Source organism: Coregonus lavaretus (genome assembly GCF_964263955.1).
Source record: "Coregonus lavaretus genome assembly, chromosome: 34".
Classification (NCBI taxonomy): Eukaryota; Metazoa; Chordata; class Actinopteri; order Salmoniformes; family Salmonidae; genus Coregonus; species Coregonus lavaretus.
The window spans coordinates 4656845-4679481 of record NC_140021.1 but is presented as its reverse complement, the minus strand read 5'-3'; the positions used below and the strand labels follow the sequence as shown (position 1 = coordinate 4679481).

The window sequence follows — 22637 nt, the reverse complement described above, 5'->3', positions numbered from 1 at the left end:
CCCTCCCCGCCCTTAACCGCAAAGAAAAACAATCGCTGTCTCCCCCACAGCACTGCTCCTCATGCTGGCTAGTAGCTACGCACCTGTACTACCACCTCCCAAACCAAGGAGGCGCTGTAGCAAAGTGTGGTGGTTAACACCCAGTAGATGGCAGGTCTCTAAAAGTGGCTTTGGGATGGTCTGTGTGTCAACGCCAGTGCGTTTCAGCTGAGTAATGGTTTGACAACATGAGGGTTAAGGGGAGGGCTAGCCCAGTAGTGTTCAGTCAGGGTTGCCCAAGTCAACAGGGGAGAAGACTGATGACTTATTTTTTTAATTTTAATTAAATTTTATTTAACCTTTATTTAACCAGGTAAGCCAGTTGAGAACAAGTTCTCATTTACAACTGCGACCTGGCCAAGATAAAGCATAGTAGTGCGATAAAAACAACAACACAGAGTTACATATGGGGTAAAAAAACATAAAGTCAAAAAATACAACAGAAAATATATATACAGTGTGTGCAAATGTAGCAAGTTATGGAGGTAAGGCAATAAATAGGCTATAGTGCAAAATAATTACAATTTAGTATTAACACTGGAATGCTAGATGTGCAAGAGATGATGTGCAAATAGAGATACTGGGGTGCAAAAGAGCAAAATAAATAACAATATAGGGATGAGGTAGTTGGGTGGGCTAATTTCAGATGGGCTGTGTACAGGTGCAGTGATCGGTAAGGTGCTCTGACAACTGATGCGTAAAGTTAGCGAGGGAGATAAGAGTCTATGTTAGTAATTCCTCACAGTGAGAAGGTTTTACTTGGGGTACTACCACTCTGATGGAGAATAAAGATGTTTGGATCCATCTGGATGTTGTCGTTTTAAAACCTAGTTTCTAATTATAAACTAGAAACTATATAGCCTACATCTTTTTACGCTTTTCCTCAAGATACCGTAGAAGTATAATGTTAATTACAAATCCATGACTTGGAGTGCAGAGAACATAGTCTGTTATATTACGGCTGTAATTCTCCAAGTTGTGAATCAACTACATTTGACCTGAGGCATATAATATGCATTATTGTTAGCCACAATGGAAAACAACTTGGAACTTTACAGAAAACAGAAAACCCAAAACAAGAGCTCGGGTTAGAGCCCAGCCAACAGTTCAGACTGTAAATCTACTCAACAATCCGCTTTGTCGTTAAGTCTCTCTAATTTGCTATTCATTCAGGAATGAGCTGCCATACCCACAATGCATAGCTGTGAACTAAAGCGAGAGAAAAAAAAGCCACTTTGCAGTTCGCACAAGCCCTTCAATAAAATCTTTGCATCCCGTCAAACAGTCAGACCACACAAGAAAAATGAAAAAAAAGATTCCAAAGACGTCGCCGATGGTCCAACCGATAAAAATGCAACACGGCCCAAGGCATGTGAAGAATTCATATAATGTTTATGTAATTATACTGTGATTATCTCAGTTGGCTTCTGAGGTGGGACTCTTTCACACATCTCAATGCCTTCCCACTCTCGCTACAGTGTTCATAATTAAAGGTTTGTTCAACTCCTGTTTCTTGGGAAACTCTTGGGGCTTCACATGGTGGGCCTAAATATTCAAGAGCACTGCACATGATGAACCGAAGCCAAACAAAAAATACATTTCTCAAAGTAAAAACCAGTCCAAACTTAAAAGGTGCATTATGCAGAAATCGCTCTGCCATTTCCTGGTTGCTAAAATTCAAATAGTTTGCCTAATTTCAGTTTATGTGATAAAACAAGCAAGTATAGTGTAGAGAATCATTGTACCATCTAAACCGCTGTGAAATATATTTTCCATTACCAAACATATTGTATTTTCAGCTGTTTGAAGCTGGTGTAGAAAACCGAAAGTTAAAGACGCAAAAACGAAACTTAAGAATGGGAAGCATAGAAATACTACACATAGAACAGATCTACAGCTTCTTAGACTTGCTTTCAATGAGAATGACAGATCTATAACTCATATTTCTATGTGAATCTATTTGTTGGCATTAGGAGTCCATGCAAAAACGAATCCCTTGGAAAAATATCCTTTTACTTATAAATGTTTAGACATTTTTCGCAGTCCCCCATCTCTGCGGCGGAGGTGGTGGTTGTATCCATCTGCCTGAGGGGCCGCCACGCTCCACTTCCCCCAGGGCCTGTTTCCACGTCCTGCTGGCCTGAGGGGCTTTGTTGTAAGGCAGCTAGATGGGGTCTGGTTGTGGGGGTGAGAGTGGGGTTTTAGGGTGTCCCTGGACACTCGTCCCGGGCCCTGATCCTCTACTTTGACCCGGAGCCTGCATCAAAGCCTGCCCAACAGGAGACACCGGTTCAGGCATGGGTCACTGGCGGGATCGGGGGTTTACGACGGAGACGTACCCCCGTGCACACACACATATGCACACACACACTCACACAGTCACATCCCCCACATAGCTCAGCCCCGACACAGTTCAGCCCTCACACAGTCACAGCCCCAACACAGCTCAGCCCTCACACAGCCATAGCCCCGGTCAGAGCACAAACATTTGAAAATGAATGGGCAGTCCACCCCACCATGATGAGGATATGAGACAGGAGACAATCCCTGGTGAGGTCATGAGGCAGGAGACCATTCCTGGTGAGGATATGAGGCAGGAGACCATCCCTGGTGAGGATATGAGGCAGGAGACCATCCCTGGTGAGGATATGAGGCAGGAGACCATCCCAGGTGAGGATATGAAGAAGGAGACCATCCCTGGTGAGGATATGTGGCAGGAGACCATTCCTGGTGAGGATATGAGGCAGGAGACCATCCCTGGTGAGGATATGAGGCAGGAGACCATTCATGGTGAGGATATGATGCAGGAGACCATCCCTGGTGAGGATATGAGGCAGGAGACCATCCCTGGTGAGGATATGAGGCAGGAGACCATCCCAGGTGAGGATATGAAGAAGGAGACCATTCCTGGCAAGGATATGAGGCAGCAGACCATATCTGGTGAGGATATGAGGCAGGAGACCATCCCAGGTGAGGATATGAGGCAGGAGACCATCCCTGGTGAGGATATGAGGCAGGAGACCATCCCTGGTGAGGATATGAGGCAGGAGACCATCCCAGGTGAGGATATGAGGCAGCAGACCATCCGTGGTGAGGATATGAGACAGGAGACCATCCCTGGTGAGGATATGAGGCAGGAGACCATCCCAGGTGAGGATATAAGGCAGGAGACCATCCCTGGTGAGGATATGAGGCAGGAGACCATCCCTGGTGAGGATATAAGGCAGGAGACCATCCCTGGTGAGGATATAAGGCAGAAGACCATCCCAGGTGAGGATATGAGGCAGGAGACCATCCCAGGTGAGGATATGAGGCAGGAGACCATCCCAGGTGAGGATATGAGGCAGGAGACCATCCCTGGTGAGGATATGAGGCAGGAGACCATCCCTGGTGAGGATATGAGGCAGGAGACCATCCCTGGTGAGGATATGAGGCAGGAGACCATCCCAGGTGAGGATATGAGGCAGGAGACCATCCCAGGTGAGGATATGAGGCAGGAGACCATCCCTGGTGAGGATATGAGGCAGGAGACCATCCCTGGTGAGGATATGAGGCAGGAGACCATCCCTGGTGAGGATATGAGTCAGGAGACCATCCGTGGCAAAGACTGTCATAGACCATCAGCAGTTGAAGAAGAGCCTTCAAGCCAAAACTGGCCAGCTATTGGCCCATTTGCCTTCCAGGTTACATAATGACATCACTCAGGAATAATTCCACACTAGGACATCAGTCCCCATTAGAATCCTATTTTGACTGTAATCATAATCTTTTAAAAATGGATCAGGAGTCTGATCCAAACCCCCTGACAGGAAGCGTCTACGGTCCGGACGCATTTTTCCACCGCCCAGTATGTCAGTGCTGCATTCCACACGAATGCCCAGAAAAAAATATCTAATCTGGATGCACTTCTCAGGTTTTATAGTCCCGGGGCACTCAGAAGGTACGGGTAATTTGTGATAATTGCAGCTCTGCTGGGGCTCTGCTAAAAGATGACTGCCTGCCCGTGTACGGCCTTGGATGTAACCTACAGACACTATCAGGAGCCCCAATCGGCGGACGGCTGAATGGTAGCAGTCATCCCCCTCATACCTGTGTGTCATTGGGAGATTTAATTCCCATTTCTTCCCCAGCTCTCAAGACATAACTACACCGCTGAGAGGAATTTATTCTGTGTGTGTTTGGTATTTTATCAGGATCCCCATTAGCTACAGCCAAAGCTGCAGCTACTCTTCCTTGGGTCCACACAAAACATGACATAATACATTACACCAAAAGACAGTTACAGCTGAAGGATAGAACTACAAAACATGAAATAATACAGAACACCAACAGACAGGTACAGCTGAAGGATAGAACTACATAACATGACATAATACATTACACCGACAGTTACAGCTGAAGGATAGAACTACATAACATGACATAATACAGAACATTAATAGACAGGTACAGCTAAAGGATAGAACTACATAACATGACGTAATACATTAGACCAACAGACAGTTACAGCTGAAGGATAGAACTACATAACATGACATAATACAGAACATTAATAGACAGGTACAGAACTACATACATTTGTAATAAGAATACACACTTTCACATTCTCATGCCTTAGCTATCCATGCAACAAGTGCTCATAATAACGACTACACTGCAGTCATCCATTTTGTTACACAGTTGCTTACTGTTACAATTGCAGGTCCTGATCCTAATCTCTCAGAACCAGTTGTTCTGTAAACACTAGCGAGAACCTCACAGCATTAGGAACCACCCGTGTCCTTGGTTCTCCCGTATGACGCCAATACAATTCATAATAATAATAATGTGACTCATAGATGCTACTGAATGCAGGTGCAACGAAAACGACAATGGAAATGCAACACTTCCTCCAGCTAAGGCTTCAACCACAGTTTTCACCCTAGCAACCATGCCATTCAGCTCATAGCAATGAGCTACAGATGGAGTTTCCTCCCTGCTGAAGCTTGAATGTAATCTTTCACCTCGGCAACAGTGTTGGAGTTTCCTCCAGCTAAAGTTTCAATTTAATCCTTCACTTTAGCTAAATACATTGACTTTTTTTGAGATCCATCACTCCACTCCTCATCATTACAATCAGATGGGCTTCATTGCGTCCTTCGCCCTCTCTAGTGCATAGAAATGAACGAAACCAAACATTTACTGTGTTACAGTCTACCGCCCATAAAGGGTTAGCTAAGATTTAGTGGTGGCCTTTGGAATTATTCATAAAACAAGTTGGTTATAAACAAGTTGAGGAAACTAAGTCCATATTATGTCAAGAACAGCTCAAATAAGCAAAGAGAAACGACAGTCCATCATTACTTTAAGACATGAAGGTCAGTCAATCCGGAAAATGTCAAGAACTTTTAAAGTTTCTTCAAGTGCAATTGCAAAAACCATCAAGCGCTATGATGAAGCTGGCTCTCATGAGGACCGCCACAGGAAAGGAAGACCCAGAGTTACCTTTGCTGCAGAGGATAAGTTCATTAGAGTTAATTGCACCTCAGATTGCAGCCCAAATAAATGCTTCACAGAGTTCAAGTAACAGACACATCTCAACATCGACTGTTCAGAGGGGACAGCGTGGCCACATCAAAGGGTTTTGTGATGAAAGAGCCATCTGATTCAATACAAGACGGTGTTGAATTAGTCTTTCTGCAAATCATTTCATTTAAAGTTCTCCAAAGCTTTTTCCCATCATATTTTATATAATTTATCTGCGTTTCATGATACAGTTTCTTCTTATTTTTGTTCAGTTTAGTCACATAATTTCTCAATTTGCAGTAAGTCAGCCAGTCAGATGTGCAGCCAGACTTCTTAGCCACTCCTTTTGCCCCATCTCTTTCAACCAAACAGTTTTTCAGTTCCTCATCAATCCACGGCGCATTAGCAGTTCTAACAGTCACTTTCTTAACAGGTGCATGTTTATCAATAACTGAAAGGAGCAATTTCATAAAATGCTTGAAGTGTAGAGTCTGGATGCTGCTCCCCATTACACATATTAGACCTTAACATCTTCAGCATAGGATTCACTACAAAACTTTTTGTATGATCTCTTATACCCTATTTTAGGCCGTGCCTTTGGAACTTTGGCTTTTCTGGATACAGCTATTATATTGTGATCACTGCATCCAATGGGTGGATACAGCTTTAGAACAAAGTTCTGCAGCATTAGTCAAATATAATCAATACACGTGGATGATATAGTTCCTGTACTGTTTGTAAACACCCTGGCAGGTTGATTAATAACCTGAACCAGATTACAGGCATTGGTTATGCTTAAGGCCTCAGGTGTCCACAGAGCAGGCTCATTGACATTAAAAGTCAGTAGCGATTTCTTCAACAGCCCTTGTAAGAGCAGCCGTTCTCATTCGCTGCCCAATGTAAGCCTGTCAACAAATAGTGTAATATATTTTTTTCTAATTGAGAAAGAATTCCATAAAAATCGCAGAAATGAGCTGGAAAATAAACACTCACATTCTTTTCCACGTTTTGACACGGAGACATGAATAAAAACAGCTAAAGTACAGCTGATAGAACAGTCTTCTTGGAACAGACTAATGGTGGTCTACTCTGCAGAACGGGATCTTCTCATACAATCCTGTAATTTGTCTCCTCCCTGACATCCCAGGACAAGGGTTGCTCAGGGGGAAGATCCGATGGGTGCTTTCACTCACACACACACAAACAATAAAATAAACCCAACCAAACATTGTTAAATAAAGTAAGAGCGATAACAGGTTACTAGCTGGTGTTTGTACACAAGCGCAAAAGCGACAATACTGAGATCAGCATCATTATCATCCCACATACTGCTAAACATATTCCAGACATTCATACTGTACACATAGAAGTGTTTACATGGTTCTTATCCTAACCTCAAAGTTCCCTGTCCCTTTGCCTGACGACTCATCCTGAATTTAATTCCGCTGCTCAATCAAATCGCTCCATCCATTCAGTCTGAAACTGCCATCCTATTCGTTTGTGTGACTTCAAAATGAGGGCAAATTCCTCAGCGATTGGATCGTCGAACAAATCTAACCCATCATAGTATCAAAGTTGATAACGTCATCATGCCGGCTCTGGCCCAACCCATCGGTTTGTGGGACCAATCTGAACGGTCGGAATGTGTTCGCATTCTAGAGATCGTCGGGGAGGAAAGCAAATCCAGAATCCGTTGAGAAGAAACATCAGTTGGCCGGAGCAATGTGACTGGGTAGCCAGGCAACACTGTCCCTTGGTCGCCATAGGATACAGGGACAAAGCATCTGTGTGGGCCTGAGGGGTGTCCAAAACTACCTTTCAGTTAGCACAGCGCATATCTGCTCTATGAAGCTACGCCAAACGCATGGGAGATACCATCAATGTCCATCTTTACGGGGCAGCAGGAAGCTTAGTGGTTAAGAGCATTGTGCCAGTAACGGAAAGGTCGCTGGTTCTAATCCCCGAGCCGACTAGGTGAAAAATCTGTCGATGTGCCCTTGAGCAAGGCACTTAACCCTAATTGCTCCTGTAAGTCGCTCTGGATAAGAGTGTGTGTAAAATGTAATGGGAGAATCAATGGCCATCTGATTGGGAGATCTTTAAAAAGCCTCTGATCTCATTTCTTCCACTACTGTAGGGTTCTCCGTCCTTGATGTTTTGGTCAATTTCCTCTTAGATTTATAGGCTACAGACAATGAAGGCTACTGCTTTCCTATGGGCCAAACTAATGACCCAGGCTACTGCTTTCCTATGGGCCAAACTAATGACCCTCTGTAAAAAATGTCTCCCTTGCTACTTCTCAGTTTAGCTTCCATTAGTACAAACTAAATATAAACAGAGATGGACTGCGTTGATTTCTGAAGCACTTTCCTTTCTTCTCTCCCCCAAATCTGTACGCTTCTAATTTCCACCAGGGATCTTTTTTTTATACTCTGATAAGTCTGTGATGATTATTGTCAAGGTTCCCTTTTATTGGCCTTTCAGGCTTTGTGGAATGCCATTTGAGGGCTGGTACCTAGTGTGTGTGTGTGTGTGTGTGTGTGTGTGTCGGTGTGTGTATGTGTGTGTGTGTGTGTGTGTGTGTGTGTGTGAGGTGGCAGAAGGACCGGGTGGGGAGACCTGCTATAGTGATCTGGTGTCTGCTGTAGCAGGTGTGTGTCTGACCGCTCGCCTGGCCCCTACGTTCTCAGATTTAGAGGAGGAAGCCTGTGTCAGACGGACGAGATGGATTTCTCCTGAGGGATCCGATTAAAAAGGAAACGCAGCTGTTTCCAAAGGAGAAGTCAAAATATTGGTGGCTTGCATTCCACAGCCACAAGTTAGAAGGCCAGAGTATCTCTCTATACCCCTCCTTTCCCTCTCTACCTCACCGGTATGAGGGATGAGGCTCCATGCTATTCCCATTGGAAACTCTGAGTAGACCACAATGCTGTTCATTGGCTCAAAACAAGAGCACATGATCCGCTGATAAATCAGAGCAGCTCTATTGTTACCGTGTTGACTTGTATGTAAGCCCGTCTTTTGATACACAATTTAAACACAGCAACGTGGTCAGGGCCAGAGATCGGTACTAGGGACTGTACATAAACTAGGATAAGTACTACAGTAAGTACCTGCACTGGTCTGTCAGTAAAAATGTCAGCACGGTAGTCAACATACAACATGTCAACATTACATTAATATATTCTATGGGGTTCTCAAGCAATTCACCAGGGATCTAGACGTGTAATACCAGATGACGGCTTTGGGTCCATTTAAAAAAGGCTCTTCGGCTCAACACTCCATCCTTACTACTCGAAAGAGTGAAACATGACACAGACGTAACCATGGAGACCGACCGCAACGGGGGAATTCCTTTCCCTGCTTTGATACCGGCCATATGATTTAAAAACACACTCCGAACTGGACGGTCCTGACGAAAAGACTTAAGTGCGCCTAATAAATCAAGAGTTCCAACTTCCAACCCTCCAGACCTGACAGGTCAGTCGGAGACGGGACAGCAGAGAAACACAGCTCAGCTCACACGTTTTTCTATTCTATTCATTGGCAGCCAGTGTTTAGAACACATTCCTTCCTAGGCCACAGGACAGGCATGTGAATATTGAACAATACAGGGTGTTTTGGGTCTGAGGGCAGGTAAACAGTCTGGAAGCAGCCTAGACAGTGAACTGACTAGTGGAATGTGCCAGTGGGAATGGGAGTATGCTCTCCATCTCTCTCCTTAGCGCAGGGAGCTCCCATCTCGCATTGTTTTCATGCCCGTATCGTGTTTGGAAAGTCAGCCCCTCTGCTCGCCTGGCCCTCGTAAATTTGAATTATTTTTTAAAGCGGGGCCACTTGTAAGAGGTTGAAGGGGTTGGAGTGTTTGGAGCACGCGGAAGCCCTGATTCTCCCCGGGTTGTTGTTTCAGGCACGTCCTCTTTAGAGGTCGGACCGGGCTGGGAACACTGAAGGGTAGTGGTGGTCAACCCTGCCCCATCTCTACCCACAACGTCTTCCATTGAGTGTGTGGGAATCCTGACTCCTCTGCTTCCTCTTGCTCACTTCCAGGCCACAGAAACACTCAAATCACCCGTGGCCTCAGTGGGTTGGCCCTCTCTGCTCTTTCTATCCATGTCTCTGTCTTCCTGACACATCTGGGTGTGTCCTCCTTTTGCCTTTTATTGGCTGGAGATAAATCCTGCTCTTTTCTGTGTTGGACAGGACACAGCTCCGTTTTCAGGCAGCCTGTCATTAGTTAGACATGACGTGCACAACTCTTCTTTAATGGACGTCTCTGTTGACCGTGCTTTATTGTTAACCACATTTTATGAAGTCCTGATAATTCGGATAGCTGCCTGGAATTGCGTGTCACAGAGTAACCAATATCCACCATCATATCCTCCCATCATCCTGATGTCTATGTGTTTGAATACATAATAATAATAGAAATGACATTTAAATACCTCCCTGAATCAATTTGATATCAATGATATCAGTTGCAGCATGTCAAGCTTGAAAAGCAACAAAGGAGACTGACAAAACAAATACCTGAGGTGTGTATGCGCGAGTCTGTCTGTGTGTAGGCATACGAGCATGCGTCTACAGGTGTGTGTGTGTGTGTGTGTGTGTGTGTGTGTGTGTGTGTGTGTGTGTTTGTGTGTATTTCACAGCTGCTTCGCATCAACATATCAGCGCTGTGTTGATTCAAGACACGCTAACGCCACCTACGGCACCCAGGCGTCCATAACTCCTCAGCAGGGAAGGTGGTAAAGGCCTAAGGAGCAGGAGAGGGGGCGCTCAGAGAGAGGGGCGATGCTTTTCTCACGCTCCCACCACTAGCCCCCCACCTCCCATTGACTTAGAGAGCAGGTGAAAAGAGAATTAACCACTTGTTACACCAAACGCGTATCATAGATAATAACAACTCATCTAGAAAACAAACAATCCAACAAACTGGAAGCAACATTTCTATCACCAGGGTAGACTGTTGTCCTCCTATCTGTATTACTGGCCTAGGGAATCCTCTGGTTCCACACACACACACACACACACACTCTCATTCCTCACTAAAGCCCTTCTCTTAGAGAAACGCCAAGGGTCAGAAGGTCAGAGCAGAAGCAGGTCTGCTCTACTCTACGCTCTTCTTGGCCTCTGCCACCAGTGCAACAGTTTTGAGCCGTAAGGGAGTTTTCAGGCCTGTCCTAGAGGCATATCAGAGCAAACATTCCTGCATGCCTGCACACAACGTGATAAATGGGAGAAGAGCGGCCCGTAATCAGACGTTCCATCGCGGTACTCAGCACGCGGTACTCAGCACTCCTCGACAGATCGCTAACTGCCAGAGTGTGCCATGTCTAAAGCTTTCATCTCCTTCCGCTCACGGCGGTCCCATCCCACACCGTCCCACCGGGAATAGGAATGTCCATAGAATCTTCAGAGAAGGAATTTGGAGAGAAAAAAAGCACGCATCATGGCATTCTTTTCACGTATAGCGACCAATCATGACAGCCATCTTGTCAAGTTAGAGAGTGATGGTGTGAGAGGGATCGATACCATCAGGGCGTTTAAGAGTAGGGTGTGACAGAAACTTCTAAACGGAATGCCCTCTTAAAAAGTGTTATCTTTCGACCTTAGGGTCATCTCATCTGTGTGTGTGTGTGTGTGTGTGTGTGTGTGTGTGTGTGTGTGTGTGTGTGTGTGTGTGTGTGTGTGTACGATTCAAAGTGTTCTCTGAGGCATTTCCTGCACATAGGCCTACTGAAGGACAGAAATTAGGCTTTTAGGCGGCTGAACTTTCTTTGGGGGTAGATCAGCTTTAATATTGCAGATAGATTGTAACTTCCATCAATGTAATTGTCTGCATCACTTCCAATCCCCCATATGTTTTTTTTCTCTCGCATATATATACACATACATATATATATATACACATACAGTGAGGTAAAAAAGTATTTGATCCCCTGCTGATTTTGTACGTTTGCCCACTGACAAAGAAATGATCAGTCTATAATTTTAATGGTAGGTTTATTTGAACAGTGAGAGACAGAATAACAAAAAAATTATCCAGAAAAACGCATGTCAAAAATGTTATAAATTGATTTGCATTTTAAATGAGGGAAATAAGTATTTGACCCCTCTGCAAAACATGACTTAGTACTTGGTGGCAAAACCCTTGTTGGCAATCACAGAGGTCAGACGTTTCTTGTAGTTGGCCACCAGGTTTACACACATCTCAGGAGGGATTTTGTCCCACTCCTCTTTGCAGATCTTCTCCAAGTCATTAAGGTTTCGAGGCTGACGTTTGGCAACTCGAACCTTCAGCTCCCTCCACAGATTTTCTATGGGATTAAGGTCTGGAGACTGGCTAGGCCACTCCAGGACCTTAATGTGCTTCTTCTTGAGCCACTCCTTTGTTGCCTTGGCCATGTGTTTTGGGTCATTGTCATGCTGGAATACCCATCCACGACCCATTTTCAATGCCCTGGCTGAGGGAAGGAGGTTCTCACCCAAGATTTGACGGTACATGGCCCCGTCCATCGTCCCTTTGATGCGGTGAAGTTGTCCTGTCCCCTTAGCAGAAAACATCCCCAAAGCATAATGTTTCCACCTCCATGTTTGACGGTGGGGATGTTGTTCTTGGGGTCATATGCAGCATTCCTCCTCCTCCAAACACGGCGAGTTGAGTTGATGCCAAAGAGCTCGATTTTGGTCTCATCTGACCACAACACTTTCACCCAGTTCTCCTCTGAATCATTCAGATGTTCATTGGCAAACTTCAGACGGCCCTGTATATGTGCTTTCTTGAGCAGGGGGACCTTGCGGGCGCTGCAGGATTTCAGTCCTTCACAGCGTAGTGTGTTACCAATTGTTTTCTTGGTGACTATGGTCCCAGCTGCCTTGAGATCATTGACAAGATCCTCCCGTGTAGTTCTGGGCTGATTCCTCACCGTTCTCATGATCATTGCAACTCCACGAGGTGAGATTACATTTACATTTACATTTTAGTCATTTAGCAGACGCTCTTATCCAGAGCGACTTACAGTTAGTGCATACATTATTTTATCGAACCCACAATCTTGCATGGAGCCACAGGCAGAGGGAGATTGACAGTTCTTTTGTGTTTCTTCCATTTGCGAATAATTGCACCAACTGTTGTCACCTTCTCACCAAGCTGCTTTGCGATGGTCTTGTAGCCCATTCCAGCCTTGTGTAGGTCTACAATCTTGTCCCTGACATCCTTGGAGAGCTCTTTGGTCTTGGCCATGGTGGAGAGTTTGGAATCTGATTGATTGATTGCTTCTGTGGACAGGTGTCTTTTATACAGGTAACAAGCTGAGATTAGGAGCACTCCCTTTAAGAGTGTGCTCCTAATCTCAGCTCGTTACCTGTATAAAAGACACCTGGGAGCCAGAAATCTTTCTGATTGAGAGGGAGTCAAATACTTATTTCCCTCATTAAAATGCAAATCAATTTATAACATTTTTGACATGCGTTTTTCTGGATTTTTTTGTTGTTGTTATTCTGTCTCTCACTGTTCAAATAAACCTACCATTAAAATTATAGACTGATCATTTCTTTGTCAGTGGGCAAACGTTCAAAATCAGCAGGGGATAAAATACTTTTTTCCCTCACTGTAACCTATATACTTATTATGGACACAGCATGTCTTACACTAGTTATCTTGTTGTTATTAGTTGTTGTTATTAGTCCCATCCTTCATCTCCATTCAACACCTCCCATCTTTCTCTTAACACCATCTATATTGGATTTCTATTTGCCATATATTTTTCAACTGTACTGTGATGTTTTACAAAAGTTCTGAACCTTTCTATTCTCATTGTTTCTACAGTTTGTGAATTGAAAATAAACATCTTTGCTAAAAGTATTATTATATTATTGATCGATTCACTATGACTTTTCAGATCACCCAGTAGTGCTATCTGCAGGGTCAGCTCCATGCAAATATTGCAATCCTTCAGCCATTCCTGAACCTGTGTCCAGAAACAAGCTACAAGTGGACAGTACCAAAACAAATGATCTAATGAAACTTCTAAACGGAATGCCCTCTTAAAAAGTGTTATCTTTCGACCTTAGGGTCATCTCATCTGTGTGTGTGTGTGTGTGTGTGTGTGTGTGTGTGTGTGTGTGTGTGTGTGTGTGTGTGTGTGTGTGTGTCAAAGAGTCAAAGTGTTCTCTGAGGCATTTCCTGCACATAGGCCTACTGAAGGACAGAAATGAGGCTTTTAGGTGGCTGAACTTAATAAAGTTTTAAAACAAGGGGATTAATTGAATTAACAAACCATAAACACCATGTTTGCTTTCATATGTTTTACGAATTCAAACATATATCGCTTCCACTCCAACACGGGACGAATGAAATTCCAATGAAGTGCCCAAGATACACAAAAAACGATTCTGCATATTGAGTTACCGCATTTAAAGAGCTTCCTTTTCAGCTGTTTGGACAGTATTTGGCTCTTTGGCAAAACATACAGCCGCTTCATAGAAACAAACAGTTTGATGGAAGAAACATCTCTAGAGTCCTGTTGTTATAGCTTTTCCATCCGTCCATACAGAACACTATTACAGAGCTAGGTGTTAAAGCATAACTCCATCTTCTCTTTTTTTTTTTTTTTTTTTCAACAGCTCTTATTTTCCCTCAACTTCATGGCTTAGAAACTGTATTTTATTCCACGACAGCATATCTCAAATTCTTCACTTCATTTTCTCCTAAAACCCTGAACACAAAGCAGGAATGATGTTGCTTTTGTTTAGGGGGTCCAAAGGAAGCCGTTTACAGGCTTTCACAGGTATTGGCCAAAGCCGCCCTTGAAATCAAACAATTAACTCTTTGATCGTTCTCAACTAATTATTTGATAATGTTTTGGACATGTTCTGGTGCAAAAATAACACAGTTTACCTGAGATTTAGCTGCTCAGAAATGCACCCAGGCATTGTAAAATAGGGGAAAAAATTGAAAGGCTGGGATTGCTAGAGTAAGCCTGGGATTGTCTAGACCCGGTTAATCTCCTGAACCCCCCCCTAGAAAACCCTCAGTCTCCCAGGTCACCTTTCAAGTGTGAGAGGCAGGCTGGTGGTGCGCTAACGCCCGACGCGGGTGGCTGTTGACTTAGATAAGAGGGGCACTGATGGCTCTTCCATTGCAGTTCAACGGGGTGTGACGGTAGGCCATACCAGGAAGGGTGAGGACTGGCTCATCCGTGAATCATGAAAACCACGGAATGGTGGTTAAAAGCCAACAGCTGCCTGGTCTTGGCAGGTGGAAAAATTAATTTCCAAACAAGACAACTCCTACAAACAGGGATGGATTTTACCCTTACTTACTGGAAGTCCCCCTTCAGAGGATCTCATAGAGAGAGTTAGGAGGAGAGACAGGAGATGGGAGTTTTTGGTAAGATCTCATGCCAAGCAAGGCTCAGGAAGACCTTCACCCTTCTGTGAGGCGAATCCATCAGAAATAAGTGGACATGGACATGACAAGAGAACAATATTTGAAGTTCCCGTTCCAGCAGCACACATACTAAACCAGTTCATATAAGACATTTCTGTACATTCATGAGTCTGGCTGAAGACTATTGGACACAGCAGCCATATTCTAAATCAAAAGCTAATTGACTATGTGTATGTTTTTAGACCATGTTCTCCTCTTCTGGTCAGAAAACCCTTCGAACTTAGCTTTTCAAAGGAAAATGACACATCTGTGGTTTAGAATACTTGTTTAACGGAACAGGTGAAACCATTCACTTTCTAGGAGACCGAATGACAGCTCACTTCAATGGAATGCCGTGGTTGACCCCCTTTTCTCACAGGACTGAAGCTATTATCTTCAAAAGCATCTTCAGGCTGACTAGCGCTGCCACTGACCGACCGACCGTGGCTACTACACACGGTCTGGGTTTGGTGGTGAGACACCATGTGACTCAAACTGCACATAGTGTCGCACACCAGGTTAGGCTAACCACCAAGCAAACAGAGTGATGACGATGATCAACTGGCTATTTTAGGGAATGAGGGGGAGGGAAAGGAAGGGATGTTTCTGTTAACCAAATTTAAGTTATTTCCTTTTACTTGTGATGAGTCAATTTGGGTCGTTGGCATGAGCGATGTTCTCAACCAGCGGACGACCAAACAAGACTTAACTATGAATCACTGACGAGGAACAGAGCGTCTGCTTCCCACTCAGACAGATGCTGTAGCAGTGTTAATGGACTCCTAAATCCATGAACCCCCATAGGAAAACCCACAACGAGGTCTCTATCAGTAGAGCTGGTGTACAGTGGATCAGTTGAGGCCTACAATGCTAAAGTAAAGGTCCATCACCACATTTTCCAACACCTATCAGATCCGATGATTGTCCCTATACAATACAAAGACCGAAGGCAGACTTGAAAGAAACGAGACCACCCGGACAGTAAGTGGCATCCCGTAGTCTATGTTTCTCGGCCGTCCATCAGGAAACAGTCAAATACTTAGCATTAAAAGCTAATCCGATGACACACAGTGGTCGTACAATGCTTTATTTGCAAAGCAGATGGAGCACCTTGGCCTGTCTAGCATTACATTCGAGGAGGAAGCCATCTTGTCCAAGGCAGTAAGTAAGTAGCAAGACGGCAACCTAATCCCTGGGTACTATGTATTGGATGGGAACTGATGTACCGGAGATGATTAATTTAATTGGATATGCAGATGTGCAACAGCAGCAAAACCAAAAATAACCGGGATTCGAAACGACTTATCACACTCCCACAGTAGAAGGGACAAAACATCCAGCAATATCTGGTTTTCATCACTACATGTAACAATTTCACTGTTGAACACTCCAGAGGACGGTATATAAGGAAGCTTTTGCTGTGTCGTTTTTAACATGCTCTACTTTTAATTTTAGCTCATCACTTCCCACTGGGCACAGACGTCATTGGATTTAGGTTAAAAGTTCGGTAAAACAAATACGAAATGCCCTTGCTTTGATTACATTTTAAAAATCCAATCAGTTTTCCACGTTGATTCAACGTCATCACATTTATTTAGGGTGTTGAAATGCCATGGAAACAACGTTGATTCAACCAGTTTTTGCCCAGTGGATTGTGGAATTGAGTTCAAAACAACTTTGACAAGAGCCACATACTTTTTTTTTTATCGCTCTTAGGACACTTCCGTAGTATTTTCAGGCTCAATAATGTCAATATTCAAAAAAATGAATCCATCAAGTTTAGCAGCGTTGACCGGAGAGCAGGGGTTGGAGCCTAAATGATTTCCCAATCATTCTGTTCAGAACCTCTATTTTTTTCATTTCAATCCAGTGTACTGACCAGAAAATAAAGTTCTGAACCGTTTCGAACCCAAAAAAATGAACGGTTCATATAGTGCCTTTTTTGTGTGTGAAATCAACAGTTTTTACAAAATAGCTAATTAATTTACCCAACCCATTAGCACGGATAGAGAAGCTTGCTATGGAACACCTAATCTAGTTGTTAACATGTTTGATTGGTCAGATAAGTGCAGGCACGTTGGGGAGGGAGCAAGAGAGAGGGATACACATGGATGGTGCATGGTTTGAAGCTCTGAACATCATGACATGACGTGAACTGGAATGTGTTTAAGCTAATACTACCATTAGGAATTACATTATGAACCTGTTCTCAAGATTTGAAAATAACAGTTATGTTCCGAAACACTACAGCTCACTTTCGTTCCAGGTTCTGTTTCCGTTCCTAATCAAAAATCTATATTTTTGGGTTTTCTGTTCTGTTCCCTGAACCGGTTCCAACCCCTGCCAGAGAGTCTGTTAATCTTCATTCAGTCTGTTTAGACAGGCTCTGTAAACACTCCTGAAGCTAATGGAAGGAATGACCGTGGGCTTTTATGTTAAACCGTTTATGATTAAAGTATCACTTTATCGTCTGGTGTATAATTAAATAAATCTAGCGAAGCAACAAACAATGCAACACAGTTTACACATTAAACCGCAACTTGTAGGCTATGGGGTAAATCCATTTGAATTCAATCACTTTTTGACAGTACCCCTTTTGATTTGAACAAAACCTTTCATACATATTTGCCCATTGTAGAAGTGGTCAGAAAGTGACTTTTTGAGAGATAAAAGCTGCTCAAAGTTGACCTATTTTGCATACCCCACCATACCATGAGACATCCATGTCTTCATCACTGGAAAAGATAAACGGTTTAAATGGATTTAATTTAAAAGCTTACAAACAGGGTTGTCAAATCAAATCAAATCAAATTTTATTGGTCACATGCGCCGAATACAACAGGTGCAGACATTACAGTGAAATGCTTACTTACAGCCCTTAACCAACAGTGCATTTATTTTTAACAAAAAAAGTAAAAATAAAACAACAACAAAAAAAGTGTTGAGAAAAAAAGAGCAGAAGTAAAATAAAATAACAGTAGGGAGGCTATATATACAGGGGGGTACCGGTGCAGAGTCAATGTGCGGGGGCACCGGCTAGTTGAGATAGTTGAAGTAATATGTACATGTGGGTAGAGTTAAAGTGACTATGCATAAATAATTAACAGAGTAGCAGCAGCATAAAAAGGATGGGGTGGGGGTGCAGTGCAAATAGTCCGGGTAGCCATGATTAGCTGTTCAGGAGTCTTATGGCTTGGGGGTAGAAGCTGTTGAGAAGTCTTTTGGACCTAGACTTGGCACTCCGGTACCGCTTGCCGTGCGGTAGCAGGGAGAACAGTCTATGACTAGAGTGGCTGGAGTCTTTGACAATTTTGAGGGCCTTCCTCTGACACCGCCTGGTATAGAGGTCCTGGATGGCAGGAAGCTTGGCCCCAGTGACGTACTGGGCCGTACGCACTACCCTCTGTAGTGCCTTGCGGTCGGAGGCCAAGCAGTTGCCATACCAGGCGGTGATGCAACCAGTCAGGATGCTCTCGATGGTGCAGCTGTAGAATTTTTTGAGGATCTGAGGACCCATGCCAAATCTTTTCAGTCTCCTGAGGGGGAATAGGCTTTGTCGTGCCCTCTTCACGACTGTCTTGGTGTGTTTGGACCATGATAGTTCGTTGGTGATGTGGACACCAAGGAACTTGAAGCTCTCAACCTGTTCCACTACAGCCCCGTCGATGAGAATGGGGGCGTGCTCAGTCCTCTTTTTTTCCCTGTAGTCCACAATCATCTCCTTTGTCTTGGTCACGTTGAGGGAGAGGTTGTTGTCCTGGCACCACACGGCCAGGTCTCTGACCTCCTCCCTATAGGCTGTCTCATCGTTGTCGGTGATCAGGCCTACCACTGTTGTGTCGTCGGCAAACTTAATGATGGTGTTGGAGTCGTGCCTGGCCATGCAGTCATGGGTGAACAGAGAGTACAGGAGGGGACTGAGCACGCACCCCTGAGGGTCCCCCGTGTTGAGGATCAGTGTGGCAGATGTGTTGTTACCTACCCTTACCACCTGGGGGTGGCCCGTCAGGAAGTCCAGGATCCAGTTGCAGAGGGAGATGTTTAGTCCCAGGATCCTTAGCTTAGTGATGAGCTTAGAGGGCACTATGGTGTTGAATGCTGAGCTGTAGTCAATGAATAGCATTCTCACGTAGGTGTTCCTCTTGTCCAGGTGGGAAAGGGCAGTGTGGAGTGCAATAGAGATTGCATCATCTGTGGATCTGTTAGGGCGGTATGCAAATTGGAGTGGGTCTAGGGTTTCTGGGATGATGCTGTTGATGTGAGCCATGACCAGCCTTTCAAAGCACTTCATGGCTACAGACGTCAGTGCTACGGGTCGGTAGTCATTTAGGCAGGTTATCTTAGAGTCCTTGGGCACGGGGACTATGGTGGTCTGCTTGAAACATGTTGGTATTACAGACTCAGTCAGGGACATGTTGAAAATGTCAGTGAAGACACTTGCCAGTTGGTCAGCACATGCTCGGAGTACACGTCCTGGTAATCCGTCTGGCCCTGCGGCCTTGTGAATGTTGACCTGCTTAAAAGTCTTACTCACATCGGCTACGGAGAGCGTGATCACATAGTCATCCGGAACAGCTGGTGCTCTCATGCATGCTTCAGTGTTGCTTGCCTCGAAGCGAGCATAGAAGTGGTTTAGCTCGTCTGGTAGGCTTGTGTCACTGGGCAGCTCGCGGCTGTGCTTCCCTTTGTAGTCTGTAATAGTTTTCAAGCCCTGCCACATCCGACGAGCATCAGAGCCAGTGTAGTACGATTCAATCTTAGTCAAACTGTTTTATAATGTATTGACAAAAAAGTTTTAAAATAAAAATGATGTCATTTTATATAACTTAAACATAAATTATCTAAATGATTTTTTTTATATATTCACATATGTTGTAGCTTAGACCCTACTTTACATCATTTGAGGTTTTTGTGTTGTGCCAGCCATAGGTTAAGACACAACTTGCTCTTGAATACAGGGTAGGTGTCATGTTTTGGCTGATAAATGGAACAAAATGGGAATAAAATGGAAATTTCGACTTTCGAATAGTACCACAAAGATGGTTGGAGGTCCACACATCAGAGAATGTTGACATGAATGGGAATATCTGTATATCTTTTATTATACTGTCAATCCTCCATAGGAAACCTATTGAAATCAAAGAAATATAGATCATAGAATAGACATGACTATTTAAGTTGACATTTGACGGTGGGTGGACCGGCAGACATCTTTGTGGTAGTATTTCAATTCAATTTCAATTTCAATGGTGTACCCAGCTAAATTGCAGTGGTCTGAAAGAATAAGGTCCATTCTAAGAAATATATTTCTATGATTCAATGGACACCCACCCTGTATTCAAGGTATTTCTCAACCTATGGCTGGCACAACACAACAACCTCAGATGATGTAAAGTATGGTCTAAGCTACAACATACGGCAGGTAGCTTAGTGGGTAAGAGCGTTGTGCCAGTAACCGAAAGGTCGCTGGTTCTAATCCCCGAGCCGACTAGGTGAAAAATCTGTCGATGTGCCCTTAAGCAAGGCACTTAACCCTAATTGCTCCTGTAAGTCGCTCTGGATAAGAGCATCTGCTAAATGACTAAAATGTAATATGTGGATAATGAAACAAATCTGAGTTTAGGTGTTTTTAGATAGGCTAATTGACGATAAAGGTTAAAAAAATTCATAGTTTTTTCAACTTTCTTTTCAAGAAATTATAAAATAGTTTGACAACCCTGTTTGTAAGCTTCTAAATGATATAAAATTCAACCATTTATATTTTCCAGTGATGAAGAAATTGACCTCTCATGGTATGGTGGGGTATGCAAAATGGGTCAACTTTGAGCACCTTTATCTCCTGAATGTTTTGGCATTCAGGTCCAAAAAGTCACTTTCTGACCACCTCTCCATTGGGCAAACATGTATGGAAAGTTGTTTTTTTTATCAAAGGGACGCTGTCTGGACAGCTAATGAAACTGAGGAGTATTTCTGTCTGTAATAAAGCCCTTTTGTGGGGGAAAAACTCATTCTGATTGGCTGGGCCTGGCTCCCAAGTGGGTGGGCCTGTGCCCTCTCAGGCCCACCCATGGCTGCCCCTCTGCCCAGTCATGTGAAATCCATAGATTAGGGCCTAATTAATTCATTTAATTTGACTGATTTCCTTATATGAACTGTAACTCATTCAAATCGTTGAAATTGTTGCATGTTGGGTTTATATTTTTGTTCAGTATAGTTTGCTATGGATATGTTTTCCATATTCATCCCTCAGACGTAAATCATGGAACCGGTTCCACAACATTCTGAGGCTTCAGAATTTGGACTAAATTAACCTATTTATCCCTGTGCATAAAATATCCTGAGCGTTAAGTTCATAGGCAACAGAGTATTAAAAAAACAACAGCATTTAATCGGTTTACTGTTTTCCCACTGAAGAGGACTGAGAAGAGTTTAGACTAAATAATTCCGTGGTTCGTGAGAGCGCGTGCAATGGCGCATGCATCGACCGCGCAATACAGGCTCATCCGAACACCTGTAATTAACACGTAGTCTGATACACTATAGGATGTCTATCTATTTTTCAACCACCGGAGTAGCATTATGTTCGCGAAACTGCTTTTTACGTATGAGCATACGTTTCCAATTTACGATCGGATTATTGATACATCTCCAAATGGAGTTAAATGACTATAAGGTTAAATAAATTAAATGTGTAACGATAGAATAATTGTATATCTTACCCAAATTGACAAAGCTCATCACCATGTCGGCGTCATTTAGGAAGGAATTTTCCTGATATGTCGCTAAACGGGGACCTTGGGTGGTGTACATAGACTGGTACTGTTCCAGCATGCCCTCCACTTCGTTTTTCTCCTCGCTTGATATCGTATTGTAAAGATCCAGCATGAAGAGCGGAGCGGAGTTGTACTTTCCATGTGACAGATGAGGTCTAGGTCTGTGTGGAAGTCCAAGGATGGAGAGGATCTCCTTCTGCATCTCTCTCTTTTCGTGTGTCCGCAACCGCCGGTGAATAAAACTCGGGTGCACCTCGTTGTTCCCATCGAATAAATAATTGCTACCTGCAATAAGGAAGATGCAATAAGCGCTCCACCACAACCCCACAAAGGCAAACCAACAGCTTGTCATTGTATGTCCAGTTTGTAGTCAGAGTGTCTCTGACGTGCGGTTTCAATAATTCAATATTTTGCGCGTAAAACTGTCTTCAAATGCGCTCCTGGTTCTCACTGAAATAAGCTGAAGTAGTTCCTTTAAAAGTAATAGAAAGTCATTTACGCATTATGCAATACTATCCAATATTTTTGGGGGTAAAATTGGTAGGCCTATTTATCATTTCTGATTCTGAAAAGCCTACATGAAGTTGACAGCCCGGCTTTCTGCGTCAAAAGGCACAAAGTAAATGTACTTATGAGCGCTACGGTAAGTCCAAATCAGACCCAGTCAAAAGTCAAAGTTATATTCCAAGTTTTCTGGTAAAAGAATAAAAACTACTCTGAAAGAAACCATTTTACTTTAGTGTATGTATTTAACTCTTAAATAAAATAGTTTCCAAAGTTGCGTAGAATTACCCCTTAACTTGAAGTTTCACAAATTCCACCGGTTGCACTGTGTATCTGCCGTGTGTGTGAGAGAGTTGTTCTGGCTAACCGGCATTAGCAGGTAG

The 22637-nt window shown here is 43.6% G+C and overlaps 1 pseudogene across 1 annotated transcript in view; it reads right to left on the bottom strand.

Moving 5' to 3' along the window:
* LOC311109017 (bone morphogenetic protein 7-like) overlaps positions 1 to 22102 on the bottom strand; it is a 48417-nt pseudogene extending 26315 nt beyond the window's left edge. The window contains exon 1 of the transcript in view: positions 21580 to 22102. The product of the transcript in view is annotated as a bone morphogenetic protein 7-like (transcript). The remainder of the gene's footprint in view (positions 1 to 21579) is intronic.
* Between the last annotated feature and the right edge of the window lie 535 nt (positions 22103 to 22637).